This window comes from Leopardus geoffroyi, chromosome C2, assembly GCF_018350155.1.
Source record: "Leopardus geoffroyi isolate Oge1 chromosome C2, O.geoffroyi_Oge1_pat1.0, whole genome shotgun sequence".
Lineage (NCBI taxonomy): Eukaryota > Metazoa > Chordata > Mammalia > Carnivora > Felidae > Leopardus > Leopardus geoffroyi.
In genome coordinates, this window is record NC_059333.1 from 90,310,328 (window position 1) to 90,324,755 (window position 14,428).

Consider the following 14,428-nt stretch of genomic DNA (forward strand, 5'->3'; position numbering starts at 1 on the left):
CATTCTTTGCTATGATGGTTTGTAGTTCTACCCATAGACTACATAATAATTTTTTTGAAAGCAACAGCCACAGCATGAAGGCCACCTTAATCTTTTATTGCTATGTTCAAGATGACTGCTTGCTATCTTTCAGAGAGGGCATTTTCTTTTTTCTAAGTAAAATATCTACATCTAGAATGTTTTTAAATAAAATGGTTTTCAGTTTGCTGCTCTTAGCAGATTTTTTCAATTGCTATATTTGAGTAATTTTGCTCCAGTCTATTACAAGCTCATGGTCTATTGCATGGTCTGTTGCAGTGGGTTACATGTGGTTCTTGAGGATTCCACGTGAAGCACTTTTAGCCAGTTCAAAGTAAAGAAAAACATTATTTAATATATTGTATTGCCACAGTGATTGAAAGTAATAATCTGTTATAGAAAGAAACTAAAATTTATTGAGGTGGTAGCTATTATGACAGTATTGGATCCTAGCTTTTTAAAAAACAGGTATGGAACATTAAATTTAATATCTGTGGTAGAAAATTAGTTGTGTTGTCATATGTGATTAAAACAGTTTTCCCAATAATTGTTTCCATTAATGCAATTGATAATTTATATCTACTTGATTGCAAGGGTATGCTGACATACTCATAACTGAATATTAAGACTAATCATATGACTTCGGGAGTGAGTTGAATTTAACGTGATTTTCCTTTTGTTTTTAGTGTTTGGTTAGACTTGCTGTCATAACAGAAAATCAAGGCAAGTGCTCATGTGTTGGTTATACTAAATGGCCTGTGTAAGCTGAGCCAGTGCTGGGACTATTTGCCTCTCACCACTCTTCATATTCTTTTCTGTGTCATGGAGGGACGGACTCCTACAGGCTGAATTTCCCAGGCTCCCATGTCAACAGACTCAGCTAATGGGACACACTTGGAGGAATTCAAAGTGTGGGAAGGAGGAAGAACCTGGAGTATTCCCCTACCTCCTCTCTGGGCAGTGTATCTGCCACTGGCTAAATCTCCTCTGTGTGGTCCCCTCTTCTGCTAGCATTCTTGACTACTGGGCTCTGGGGGTTTACCTCCTTCTGGACTCCTAAGCCACCGTGTTGCAAGGACTTCTTGGTGTCACTCAGCTCTGGGCTGCCTCGCTGTCTCTTGTTTGCTTTCTCAGCCTTTTCCATTTCCACCTGTGTAACCAATTTCTTACATTAAGTGTTCTCCATTATAAAAACCTGAAATGGTTTCTATTTTCCTGGTAAAGCTTGACTGAATTATAAGATTTAGCATAAAATATGCTTAGCATGGAAATTTTCTGTGTGTATCAGTGTTATTGTAAGTTTTTTTTAACATATTTTCAGAATCAGCTTAAATTTATTTACGATTTGCATCTTGTATACTGAGTGCCAGATTCTATGACTCCTATGTTTTTGAGTAATACTCTATTATATTAGAAACGCAAAGAAGCATGTAAAGAAGAAAGTAACAAGAGAAAGAGGGAAAGGGAAAAAAAGTAAAAGGAACCGAAGGGTACAATATTTCTAAAAAATGATTTACAGAATTTGATCAGCTTTTAAAGTGTCTCCTCCTTCCCAAAATGTTTTTATAAAGAATATTAATTCTATTATACTTTAGTGTTACATGTGGAAAAAGGTACCACTATCCATGAACTTAGGGAAACATGAAAATGAAACATGAAAATGTTTCATGAAAACGAAGCAGCTTTAAATTTTTTTTAATGTTTACTCATTTTTGAGAGAGACAGAGCGTGAGTGGGGGCGGGGCATAGAGAGAGGGAGACAGAATCCGAAGCAGGCTCCAGGCTCTGAGCTGTCAGCACAGAGCCTGCTGGGTGGCTCGAACTCACAAACCGTGAGATCATGACCTGAACTGAAGTCAGACGCTTGACCAACTGAGCCACACAGGTGCCCCTAAATAGCTTTTTAGAAATAGCATTGCTTCAGAGAATTTAATTTGCTGATGAGCCTTGTGAATTTCTAGGTGACTAATCTATTTTATTACCTCATCTTATAGATATCATTGACTTCAAGATTCACTTATTTATTTATTTATTTATTTATTTATTTATTCAACAAATATTTGTTGACCTCAAGAAGCATATATTAGACACTATTATAAGGATTGGAAATACAAGAGTAAAGTGAGCAGAAAAAAAAATCTGCCTAATTTGTAGTAGGAGGAGATAGTCAACAAATAAGTAGGTAACAGTCAGATAGTGAAGTGCTATGAAAAATAGTAAAGCAGGGAATACGGCTAGGGAGTGCTGAGGCAAAGGTGAAGAATTGCACTTTTAAACAGTATGGTTAAGGAACACTCCATAGAGCAAAAGGGGCAAGTCCTGTGCCTGTCAGACACTCCAGTGTTCCACATGGATATTACTTACAGCAACTGCTAAGCCTCTGAGCAGAGCATGGCTGGGAGTCTTGAGGAACATAGAGAATGATAGTATTCAGGAGGCCAGTACATTTTAAGACATCATCAATTTAAAAACAGCTTTGGGAGAAGAGATTTAAAAGAAAAACAGAAAGACAAAAATTCTGTTCCATTCAATGTACACATAGTTTTTTAAAAACTAAATGACTATAGCATACATTTATCACTGCATGCCTCATTTTTTTGTTGGTTTGAGGCTAAGATTTTTTTCACACACAGCATCTGAAGTTTCTTCTGAAACACTTCTGGTCTCTAGTTAATGTATAACATCATGATGACATGCTGTTCTTCATTATTTTAACTTGTATTTGTACCATCCGTAGAACTAACAATATAATCCAGGCTTACACTAAAGAATTCTTGGATTTGGTTCTGCATTTTTTATTTCAGTACACTTTTGCTTTCATTCTCCTCCTTAATTTAATTACATATTGCTGGAAGTTAAATAGCTTCTCTTCAAAGGCAGCTAGTACCTTTTGATATCTAACCTTACAGATACCCTTCAGAACTTGTGAATCAGTCACACCAATTCTTCCTAGCTTTGAAACGCCTATGATCAGTTCTGAGATGTTTGGTTACATTTGCCCAACATTCAATGACAGCTACTTCCTAACCTATTCCTCTATCTGCAAGCTGAAGAATTTCTTTTGATATTGATTGGGAAGTTCCTTCCTTGTAGAGAAACTTGAAAATATGAATAAAAAATATTTGATCTCTGAACCCATTTTGCATCGAAGCATCACAGGAGACCAGTGTTTTGTGGAACACAGTGAAAGAAACATCTCCACGCCATTACCACCACTTGTTCCTTGTCATTTTGATAATAGCCAGCCTGACAAGTGTAGGATAACACCTCATTGTAGTTTTGATTGCCTTGATGATTAGTGATGTTGAGCATCCTTTCATGTGCCTGTTGACCATCTGTATATCTTCTTTGGAAAAAAGCCTATTCAGGTGCTCTGCCCATTTCTCAATCAGATTGGTTGTTGTTGTTGTTGTTGCTTAGTTGTATGTATTCTTTATATATTTTGGATGTTAACCAACCCCTTATTGCCCTATTGCAACCCCTTATTGCCCTATTGGGTATATAATTTGCAAATATCTGCTCCTGTTCAGTAGGTTGACTTTATGTTTTGCTGATTGTTTCCTTCACTTCCCATATGTTTATTTTTGCTTTTGTTTCCCTTGCCTTTAGTGACAGATTCAAGAAAATACCAGTCAGACCAATGTCAAGGAGCTTCCCACAAATGTTTTCTTCTAGGAGTTTTATGGTTTCAGGTGTTATATTCAAGTCTTAAATCTATTTTTAGTTAATTTTTGTATATGGTGTAAGACAGTGGTCCAATTTCATTCTTTTGTATGTAACTGTGCAGTTTTTCCAACACCAATTATTGAAGGTACTCTCCTTTCCCCATTGTATATTCTCATCTCCTTTGTCATAAATTAGTTGACCATGGCTTTTATTTCTGGACTTTCTAATCTGTTCCATTGATCTATACGTATATTTTTTTATAATAGCATACTGTTTTGATTGCTATGGCTTTGTAGTATACAGTTGACTCATGAACAATGTGAGTGTTAGGGGTTCTGACCTCCTGTGCAGTAGAAACTCCATGTATAACTTTTGACCCCTTTAAAATTTTACTGTTAGCCTACTGTTGACCAGAACACTTACCTGTTCAAAGATCAACAATAGTTTGAAATCAGGGAGTGTGATGTTTATAGCTTTGTTCTTTCTCAGGATTATTTTGGCTATTTGGGGTATTTTGTGTTTCCATACAAATTTTAGTATAATTTGTTCTATTTGTATGAAAAATGCTATTGGAATGTTGATAGGAATTGCACTGAATCTGTAGATTGCTTTGGGTTTTTTGGACATTTTAACAATATTGATTCTTTCAATCCATGAGCATGTTGTATCTTTCCATTTATTTGTGTCATCATTAATTTCTTTTGTCAGTGCCTTATAGGTTTTAGTGTGTAGCTCTTTCACATCCTGGCTTAAGGTTATTTCTAGATATTTTATTCTTTTTGATGAAATTGTAATTGGGATTGTTTTCTTGATTTCTCTTTCTGATAGTTTGTTATTAATGTATACAAATGAAGATTTTTCTAATAAAAATAAAATAAACAGACTTTTATATTAATTTTTTATGCTATAACTTCAGCTATAACTGAATTTGTATACTAGTTCTAAAAGGTTTTTGGTGGAGTCTTAAAGTGTTTTCCATATGTAGTATGTTATCCAAATAGTTTTACCTCTTCCTTTCTAATTTGTATGCCTTTTGTCCTTTTTCTTGCCTAATTGCTGTGGCTACTATTTCCAATACTATGTTGAATAAAAGTCTTGCTCTTGATCAGCTTTTCACCTTTGAGTATAATATTGGGTTTGTCATATGTGGTCTTTATTATGTTGAGGCATGTTCCCTCCGCACCCACTTTATTGAGAGTTTTTATTATATGGATGTTGAATTTTGTCAGATGCTTTTTCTGTACTATTGAAATGATTATATGATTTTAATTTTTCATTTTGTTAATGTGGTGTATCATGTTGATTGATTTGTGGATATTAGACCATTCTTGCATCCCTGGAATAAAACCCACTTGATCATGGTGTATGATCCTTTTAATGTTTGGTTGAATTCAGTTTGCTAATATTTTGTTGAAGATTTTTCCATCTATGTTTATCAGAAATAGTAGCTTGTAATTTTCTCTTTTTGTACCATCCTTGTCTGGTTTTAAAACCAGGGTAATGCTGGACTCTTAGAATAAGTTTGGAAGCTTTCCCTCCTCTTCAGTTTTTTGGAATAGTTTGGGAAGAATAGGTATTAAATCTTCTTTAAATGTTTGGTAGAATTTATTCGTGAAGCCTACTGGTCCTGGGCTTTTGTTTGTTGGGAGTTTTTTGATTACTGACTTAATGTCCTTTTTAATAATAGGACTATTCAGATTTTCTATTTCTTCATGATTTGATCTTAGAAGATTGTAAATTTCTGGGAATTTATCAATTTCTTCTAGATTGTTCAATTTGTTGGTGTATAATTGTTCATAGTAGTCTCTTATGATCATTTGTATTTCTGTGGTATCAGTTGTAACTTCTCTCTCATTTCTGATTTTACTTGAGTCCTCTCTTTCTTTCTTCTCATTAAAAAAAATAATTAACGTTTATTTTTGAGAGGGAGAGAGAGAGACAGAGAGAGAGAGAGAGACAGAGAGAGAGAGAATGTGAGCAGGGGAGGGGCAGAGAGAGAGGGAGACAGATTCTGACTCAGGCTCCAGGTTCTGAGATGTCAGTACAGAGCCTAAAGCAGGGCTTGACTCACGAATCATGAGATCAAGACCTGAGCTGAAGTCAGACACTTAACCAACTGAGCCACCGAGGCACCCCTCTCTCTATTTTTCTTGATGAGTCTAGATAAAGTTTTGTCAATTTTTTTGTTTTTTCAAAGAGCTAGCTCTTAGTTTTATTTTTTCTATTGTCTTTCTTTCCTCCTTTTTTTCTTTGGCTTTTAAGTTTTTATTTTAATTCCAGTTACTTAACATACAGTGTTATATTAGATTCAGGCGTACAATATAGTGATTCAATAATTCCATGCATCACACAGTGCTCATCACAAGTATATTCCTTAATCCCCATCACTTATTCCACCCATCCCCCCACCCACCTCCCCACTGGTAATCATCAGTTTGTTCTCTGTCATTAAGAGTCTGTTTCTTGATTTATATTGCTCTCTCCTTCCCCCCACCCCCACTTTGCTCCTTTGTCTTGTTTCTTAAATTCCACATGTGAGTGAAATCATATAGTATTTGTCTTTCTCTGACTGCCTTATTTTGGTCAGCATTGTACTCTCTAACTCCATCCATGTCATTACAATGGCAAGATTTCATTCCTTTTAGTGGCCAAATAATATTTCAGTGTGTGTGTGTGTGTGTGTGTGTGTGTGTGTGTGTATGTGTGTGCACGTGTGTGTGTTACATATTTATCCATTCATCAATCCAAGGACAGTTAGGCTGCTTCCATACCTAAGTTTTGGTACAAAATAGAATGTAAATTCTTCAAAGAAATATTTTTGTTGTGTGTGTGATTAAATGCTATTCAGTCACAGTAGATCCATTAACCAAATTTTCTTTGAGGTGTTACTAATTTTTTTCAGTTTTGGGAGTGGGAGTGAAGAGATTCATTTAAGTGTCACCTGTCCAGGGTCTTGGAAACTGGATGATTTCATACACCTACGCTAGAAAACTCTCAGTCTTCATGGCAAAGATGCTCATCTAAGCAACCTGCCATCATTATTACTTGAAAACTGTTTCTTAAGGGGTGTTTTCCCTATAACTAAGAATGTTTTGAATACAGAGCTGAAGAATATACTGAGCTGGTTTTGAACATCATCCTTTGGTGAGAGCACATTATCAGAACTATCAAAATTACAGAAACCATTATTAAATATGTTTTCTTGTTTTGAAGCACTAATAGGTAGTTGCAGATTTAAAAAACTATTGAGTGAAATTTTATGTAGCTTAATTCAAAATAATAATGGAATGAATTTACACATTTCCAAATCTATTCTTTCTTTCTGGACCCAGCTAAAAAATATGCCTTTTCATTCTTTCTCTGATCATTATAGTATTACTGAATATCCTAGAGAAAAAAATTATCTGGTTAATTTATAGTGAATTAGTTTAACATTTCTTTTATTACCTCAAATTGATAATTGCTTAACTCTACGTTTCCTTTTTGTGACCTTTTTATACAATTTGATTGCAAACACCTTGAGTACAGAGATATATTATTTTGTACTGTTTTGTCTTACCTAAAATTTTTTTCAGATTATCTGTTTTAAAATTTCTGTGGCTCTTCACTATTAAATATTGTTTTCAAACTTTTTCACCAATGTGTTTCTGGTGAAAAAGGAATAAAAATGTTATTTCTGAGGATTTGAGGCCCTAAACAGAAGCAGGGGCAAAGAACTTGAAATTTATTTCAAAGAGTTTATAGTCTTATTCTGACCTAAAAATTTGTATAAATTTTGTGTTTTGCTTCATAATATATCCTTTTGTGTTGTTTGTTTCCAGAAAAAAGTAAAATGAATATTCTAGGAGATAAGATATGTTTGAGCCATTGCTTAACTTTCCTTAATGGTCATGCTACAGAAACCAGTCTAAGTTTTGTTTCTTTTGTTTTTTACATTTTATTTATTTGCTTATTTATTTATTTTTTAAAGTTTATTTAAACTCACATGTGCACAAGCAGAGGAGGGGCAGAGAGAGGGAGAGAGACAGACAGAGAGAGAGAGAGAGAGAGAGAGAGAGAGAGAGAGACTGCCAAGCAGGCTCTGCACAGGCAACACGAAGACTAATGCAGGGCTTGAAATCATGAACCCTGAGATCATGACCTGAGCCAAAACCAAGAGTCAGATGCTTAACTGACTGAGCCACCCATTTTAGAATGCACAGGAAGCAGACGGAGATTAGACTCTTTTTCCTGGGGATTCCAGGCCCCCTATAGTCTTACCTCAGCCGACAGAATTCCTACCTTTACCCTTTGGAAATTACCTTTGGCTATAGCCAACTGCATTAATTTCCTAAGGCTTCTGTAACAAAGTACCACAGACAAAGTGGCTTAGAACAACAGAAATTATTGTCTCATAGTTCTGGAAGCTAGAATTCCAAAATCAAGCAGGTAACAGGGCCATGATTACTTTAAAACCCATGGGAGAAACTCTGACTTGCTTTTCCAGCTTCTGGTAGCCCAAGACATTCCTTAGGTGTGGAAACATAATTTCAATCTCTTTTTCCATCTTCACATTATCTTCCCTTAATGTGTGTCCATTGCTATGTCTAAATTTCCCCTTTTAAAAGGACATCAGTCATATTGGATTAGAGACCCACTCTAATGGCCTTATTTTAACCTGATATCCTGTAAAGACTATTTTCAAATAGGGTTACAATCTGAGCTGTTGGAGGCTAGGATTTCAACGTATCAACTTGATGGGCACAATTCAATCCACCAGCAAAACCACACTCTTTTCCCAGCATATCCTATGTATTTTTCTCTCCAGGTAGAGTTGCTAAATGTAACAGATAGAAATTCAAGGAACCTCAGTTAAATTTGAATTGTAGATAAACAACAAATAATTTTTGGTATAGGTATGTCCTAAATAGTGTGTGATGCATTCTTATATTGATTTTTTTTATTTGAAATCTCAATTTATCTAAGCATTCTGGATTTATCTGGTAATACTATGTCCATGTCTTTGCCTTCCTTAGTTTCATTAATCTATCTTTCAGAATTTTCAGTCTGATCTTTTCTTCAAGATTTGGCTCAAGTGCCACCAACTTTAAGAAGGTTTTCCTGTTCTCTCCATCTGGAAGTAATTGCTTTCTCTTCTTAACTTTGGTAGAACTTTAATCTATACTTCACCTGTGATATTTACAAAATTCTACCTTGTGTTAAAATTGTTGACATATGTATCTTTTCTACCTTATTGTATAGAAATTATTTGGGGGCCAAAGATTTTTCTGATTCAGTTTTCTATCTTATTTAGCATCTAGCTCAGCTCCTTGGGATGGTAGGCATTCAGAAAAAAATACTTGCTCCTATTTGATTTGGCTTACTTAAATCAAACAACAGAGCTACTGAATAACCAAGAGAGATAGATGAAACAATTCCTACCCAATAGTCAAACTCTGATTCTTTAACTAAATGCTCCCTGTTTTCTCAAATGCTGCCTCCTCAGCAAACCACAGGTTTGACCTACACTAAAACTTCATCATCAGGCATAGACTCCCCATTTCCCTGATTTATTATAAAGGATTAAAGTGTTCACTGGTATTTACTTTTGATGATTTATGCCTAGATTATATTTACAGTCAGTGTGGAAGAAATATTGAAGGGTGTATTCATACCAACATTTTTCAGAAACAGCCTGGCTGAGTGTGGATTGGCAGCACATAATAGAAAGAGGTAGGAGAACCAGACTCATTTTCAATAGCAGTAATCCTGCTGTGTACTAATAATTGCAGGATAGAGATGTTCTTTATTCATTCTTCCACTTATTCAGCCAACCAATGGGTCATTATTCATTGAGTCCATTAAAAAACATGTTTATGTGGACGAGAACTGGGCAAGGCCTTCAAGGCCTTTCTTACTAGTAATTTTACAATTAAAATCCGGTGGAATTCCTTTGTATTATTCATGCTAAGGGATAGAATACATACTTTCTTTAAGTTATAATTTAAAATCTTACTATTTTAAAAAATGCTATTTTCCCTGAACTAGTAAAGTGTGGTTTGGGAAACTGGTTTGATTAATACTAATAGTCCACACTTGATAAAAAAACAAAACAAAACAAAACAAAAAAACACGTCTTTTTGTTGACAAATAAGGTTGGAAAATACCAGGTTAAAGAGGCTTCTTTGTTGTAGTCCTTCTTAGATATTTTACTATATCAATGTGTTTATGTAATAACAGGTCTAATCTTTGTGTGCTTTACTCATCAGTGGCTCCTGGTTGGCTCAGTTGGTTGAGCATCTGACTCTTGGTTTCAGCATCTGACTCTTGGTTTCAGCTCAGGTCATGATCTGACCAGTTCATGGTTTCAAGCCCTGGGTTGGGCTCTGGGCTGACAGTGCAGAACCTGCTTGAGATTCTCTGTCTCCCTGTCTCTCTGCTTCTCCCTTATTCACATGTGTGCTCTTTCAAAGTAAATAAGCATTTAAAAAAACACCTTTTTTAGGGGCACCTGGGTGGCTCTGTTGGTTAAGCATCCAGCTCTTGATTTAGGCTCAGGTTATGTTCTCACAAGTTTGTGGGATAGAACCTCGCATCAGGTTCTGCGCTGACAGCATGGAGCCTCCTTGGGATTCTTTCTTTTGCTCTCTCTTTACCCCTTCCTTGCTTGTGCTCTCTCTCTCTCTCTCTCTCTCTCTCTCAAAATAAATAAATAAACATAAAAAAATTAAAGTTTAAAAAAATTAAATCTTATCATAGGTGATCATTGTACAAAAACTTCTATTTGAGAACTAAAGCTTGATCTTTATATGTAAATCTATATAATAACTTATGTGATCAGTTTCTTGCTTTGTAATTAATACTTTCTAAATGTCAACTTAGCAATATTGTTTTGTTTTCTCTCTCTCTTAAAATGGTGATATGCAAGATATGCGCATTAATGGGTTAACTGTGTATAGCAGAGTTCAGCCAGGAAAGCAGAAGTTCTATGAGCATCATGGAATAAGGAATTTATTGTAGGACACTGGCACCCACAGTGGTAGAGGAGTCACTGGGAAATGAAGGTCTGTAATGAGTTAGAGGATCAGAGAAAAGTCACTAGCAGTCCTTCTAAACCCAAGGACAGCAGCTGCTAGAGTGGGACTACAAGGAAGAGTTGACAGGTTTGTGGAAGACTGTTTTTTATGGTCTGGGGTCAGGGTTGGTCAGCAGGATTAGCCAGTGGAAAGGGGAGTTGGAGAGAAAGCAATAGCGAGTGAGGACAAGTTGCGATCTGCTCTCCCCGTGGATCTCCTTTCCATACATCAAATCATGGTGACTTTCAAAGTTTAATGCTTCTTTGCTTCTGCCTTCCAAATCTCTGTGCACTTCTGTTTTTGCCAACTCAGATTAGAAAATAACAGAGAAGCGGATGGTGGGAAATGTAGTTCCAGCATAGGCAAATTGACAGAATAAAGCTTCCACTATGGGATTTGGGATCTATTTCTGAGTTCCTGTCAAAAAAGTGTTATTTGTGTCTTATGTCACAGTTCTAGTACTAGCTCTGCCATTAGTACTTTGTGATCTTGGGCAAGTGACTTAACATTTTTAGCTCCAATTTCTGTATTTGCTAAATGGGGTGGGAGGGCACATAGGCTCTCTCTCAGTTTTAAGATTTGAAGAGAATTATGGGAATCCTCAGCTCACCCCATGCATACAATACATTAGATTATATTTTGTAGAAGCATAATAAGGACTATATACTCATATCATAGGAGTGTGATAAAAACTAGATATAAGTCTGGAAACATTCGTTAGCTCCTGCAAGACCAAAATAAGAACTGAGGAGACATCATATTCTGTAAGCCTGAGGGCAAGCTTAAGGAAGAAAAAACACGAAACAAAACACTATTCCATTTCAGTCCAGTCTAGCACTTTTTAGTTTTTTTTAAACATTTACTTCCCAATGTCATTTCTCCCTCAAATTATTATATATTGCATTTTTAAAGAAGTTCTGAATAATTGGTTTTTCTTGGTTTGCAATTTCTTTAGTGTGTAACTTGCTTCATTGGTAAATTTAATTTCCATGTGAATTTAAACGTTTAACAGAGGAAATGGTTTTGACAATACAAAAACGAGATAGCCTTCTCTGTAATTAAAGAGCTTGTATATATAATTTAATTACTTTTGTCAACATTTATGAAGCACCTACTATGTGCCAGTCAGTCTACTAACACTGATAATACAGTCCTTCAAAGAAACACAAGCAACAGGCTAGCTTAATGCACAAACATCCATACAGACACTTTCAGTAGGAGGAACTGGATTCTATGATGGACATAGTTACACAATCTTATGAAAGCACAGACAAGAGGCAGGAAAGGCATCTTTGAAGTGCTGGTATCGGACAAAGTCAATTTTGTTTCCTCTTAGTTTTGTTTGTTATTGCTTAATGAAAGAGTTCATCTGATGAACATGAGAAAATATGAAAGGGAGATTTGATCACAGGAACATTACATGGGAAGAGACTGGGAAGACATGGATCATTGTAACAATGCATGCCAGATATTGGACTGTGTACCTTATTTAATCCCAGCAAAAATCCCATGGAGTAGAATGACTATTAAAGATATTTTGTGAATGTCAAATATGTGGGAGGAGGAGACAAGAATCCAGGCTGGAGTGGTAGGGAGAGCCTGGTTCAGATAGTGAATAAGCTAGGGCTTGTTTTCTGACGGAGGAGTTATACAAAAAAATGGGTAGCATAACTTTGACTAACACATAGATTTGTGTTTTTCAACTTCCTAGAAGATATTTGGAAGGTGAATTTGAAATGAGTAGGAGTTGTAAGGGTGGGAAACTATTGAATTTAGGCCTATCTTAGGAGAGTGATGGAAGAAATGGAGGAGAACGAATGAATTTTAAAAATATTTTGAAAACGTATTGCTGTACAGTATGATTAAAAACATTGAGCTATGGGGAAATCAACATAGTCATCCTCCTCACTATTAAAGGAATTATGGATGTACCTTATTACCTATAAATTGTAACTAAAACCTTATTGAAGTTTGTCTTTTTTTTTTTTTTTTTTGAGTTTGGTTGCTTAACCTATGTGCTGTCAAACTTCAGAGTAGTTCGACAGACAGTTTGTGTTGCCGACAGTCTAAGTAACCAATATTATATATATTTCTTGTTGCCTTCTTCATTACTAAAAGAATGAGGCAGCAGTACCCACAGCTAAAAACAAAACATTTCATTTCCCAGTACTTCTTGTAGTTACAGGTGGCCATGTGACATAAATCTGTCTAATGAGATGTAAGTGGGAGCCTATTGGGATTTGGGGGAAGATTTTGTTATCTTGATAAATCTGCCCCATTGTTTTCCTGCCTAAAATCCACCTGCCATGGTCAGACAGGCAAGAAGCCATTTTGTGATGGCACACCAAGAATGGTAAAGTAGGGAGACTGAAAGATGCCGTTTGCTTGAACACCTGAATCAGCACTGAGTTGCCAATCTCAGTCCTCTTGCTATCTAAGAAAATAAGTCCCTTTCCTGGTTAAAACATTTAATTATGTTTTTATTACATATAATTCAATGCATCCTGATTTCTTGTTATGATTGTATCACCTTCCCCAAAAAATAACCTCAAAAGAAACAGATTCAGGAGGAGATTGGTGATATGTTATCTCTTAAGTTTATCCAGTCAACGCATTTTAACATTCTGCAAGCAATGGAATATTCTTTGGGTGAAAGAGTAGCATTCTATAAAAAATGCAAACATTTGAGTTTTCATCAGGTGAAATCTTTCAGCATCTTTTTTCATTAGCAGTATTATGAGAAAATATGAAAAGCTTTTGGCTCCCTTTGTGAATTTATGTTTAACAGGGAGAAGAAAAGAGTTGAAGAAGGAGCCTTAAAAAAATGGCTAAAACATCCACTGGACAAGACTGAATTCTACTACCTAGTCAGACTGTTTTCAAGAGATGTGCCAAAAGGTAACATAGGGAATAAGATAAAAAAGCTAGCCTGTTTTTTTCTTGAGCTGGAGAGAATACCCTTTAAGCAAATAGTTGACAAGCAATTATCTCACATATTTTTTTAAAGACCTTGAGGCGTGGACCTTTCTTGGATATCATTTTCTTTTTTTAAATTCAGTTTTATTTTAGCAGCATTTTTAAGCATACTCCAAAGGTCACTAACAAACAAACAAAAAACATCACCAATGGCTTAGGCCCAAAGTAGAACCCACTTTTTGTCGTAGATTAAAATAGGCTATTCCTCAGCAGTAAAAGTATGTGGAAAACTGCTAAAGAAAGCTCAATCCGAACAAACTTATGAGGTCTGAACTAAAAAAAAGTTCCTCAAAAGATACTGGTAAATGGTATATTTTCAACAAGCAATGTGAGAATAATTGGACATTACATGCAAACAAGTGAATCCACACATCGGTTTTATATCTTTCACAAAAGTCAACTCAAAAGGGATTATCAACATAAATATGAAATACAAAACTATAAAAATTCAGAAAGATAACAGAGAAAAAAAGTTAGGTGACCTGGGATGTGATGGTGAATTTTTAACTATAACACCAAAAGCATGATCCATGAAAGAAAATATTGATAAGTTGGACTTTATAATATTAAAGCTTCTGCTCTGCAAAAGACACTGTGAAGAAAAAGAAAAGATAAGCCACAGGCTGAGAGAACATATTTGTGAGACATATAATAGAGAACTCGTATACAAAATATACAAAGAACTTTATTTATTTATTTATTTATTTATTTAT

The 14,428-nt window shown here is 35.4% G+C and overlaps 1 long non-coding RNA gene across 2 annotated transcripts in view; it reads left to right on the forward strand.

Annotated features, from left to right (window-relative positions):
- Nucleotides 1–13,818, forward strand: part of LOC123611233 — a 261,551-nt gene extending 247,733 nt beyond the window's left edge. Inside the window, exon 4 of one of the 2 annotated variants that reach the window (XR_006718497.1) lies at nucleotides 13,528–13,817. This is a non-coding gene — a long non-coding RNA (uncharacterized LOC123611233). Of the gene's footprint in view, nucleotides 1–13,527 lie in introns of both variants that reach the window. The other variant, XR_006718498.1, reaches the window with a different exon arrangement.
- The last annotated feature ends 610 nt before the right edge of the window (nucleotides 13,819–14,428 follow it).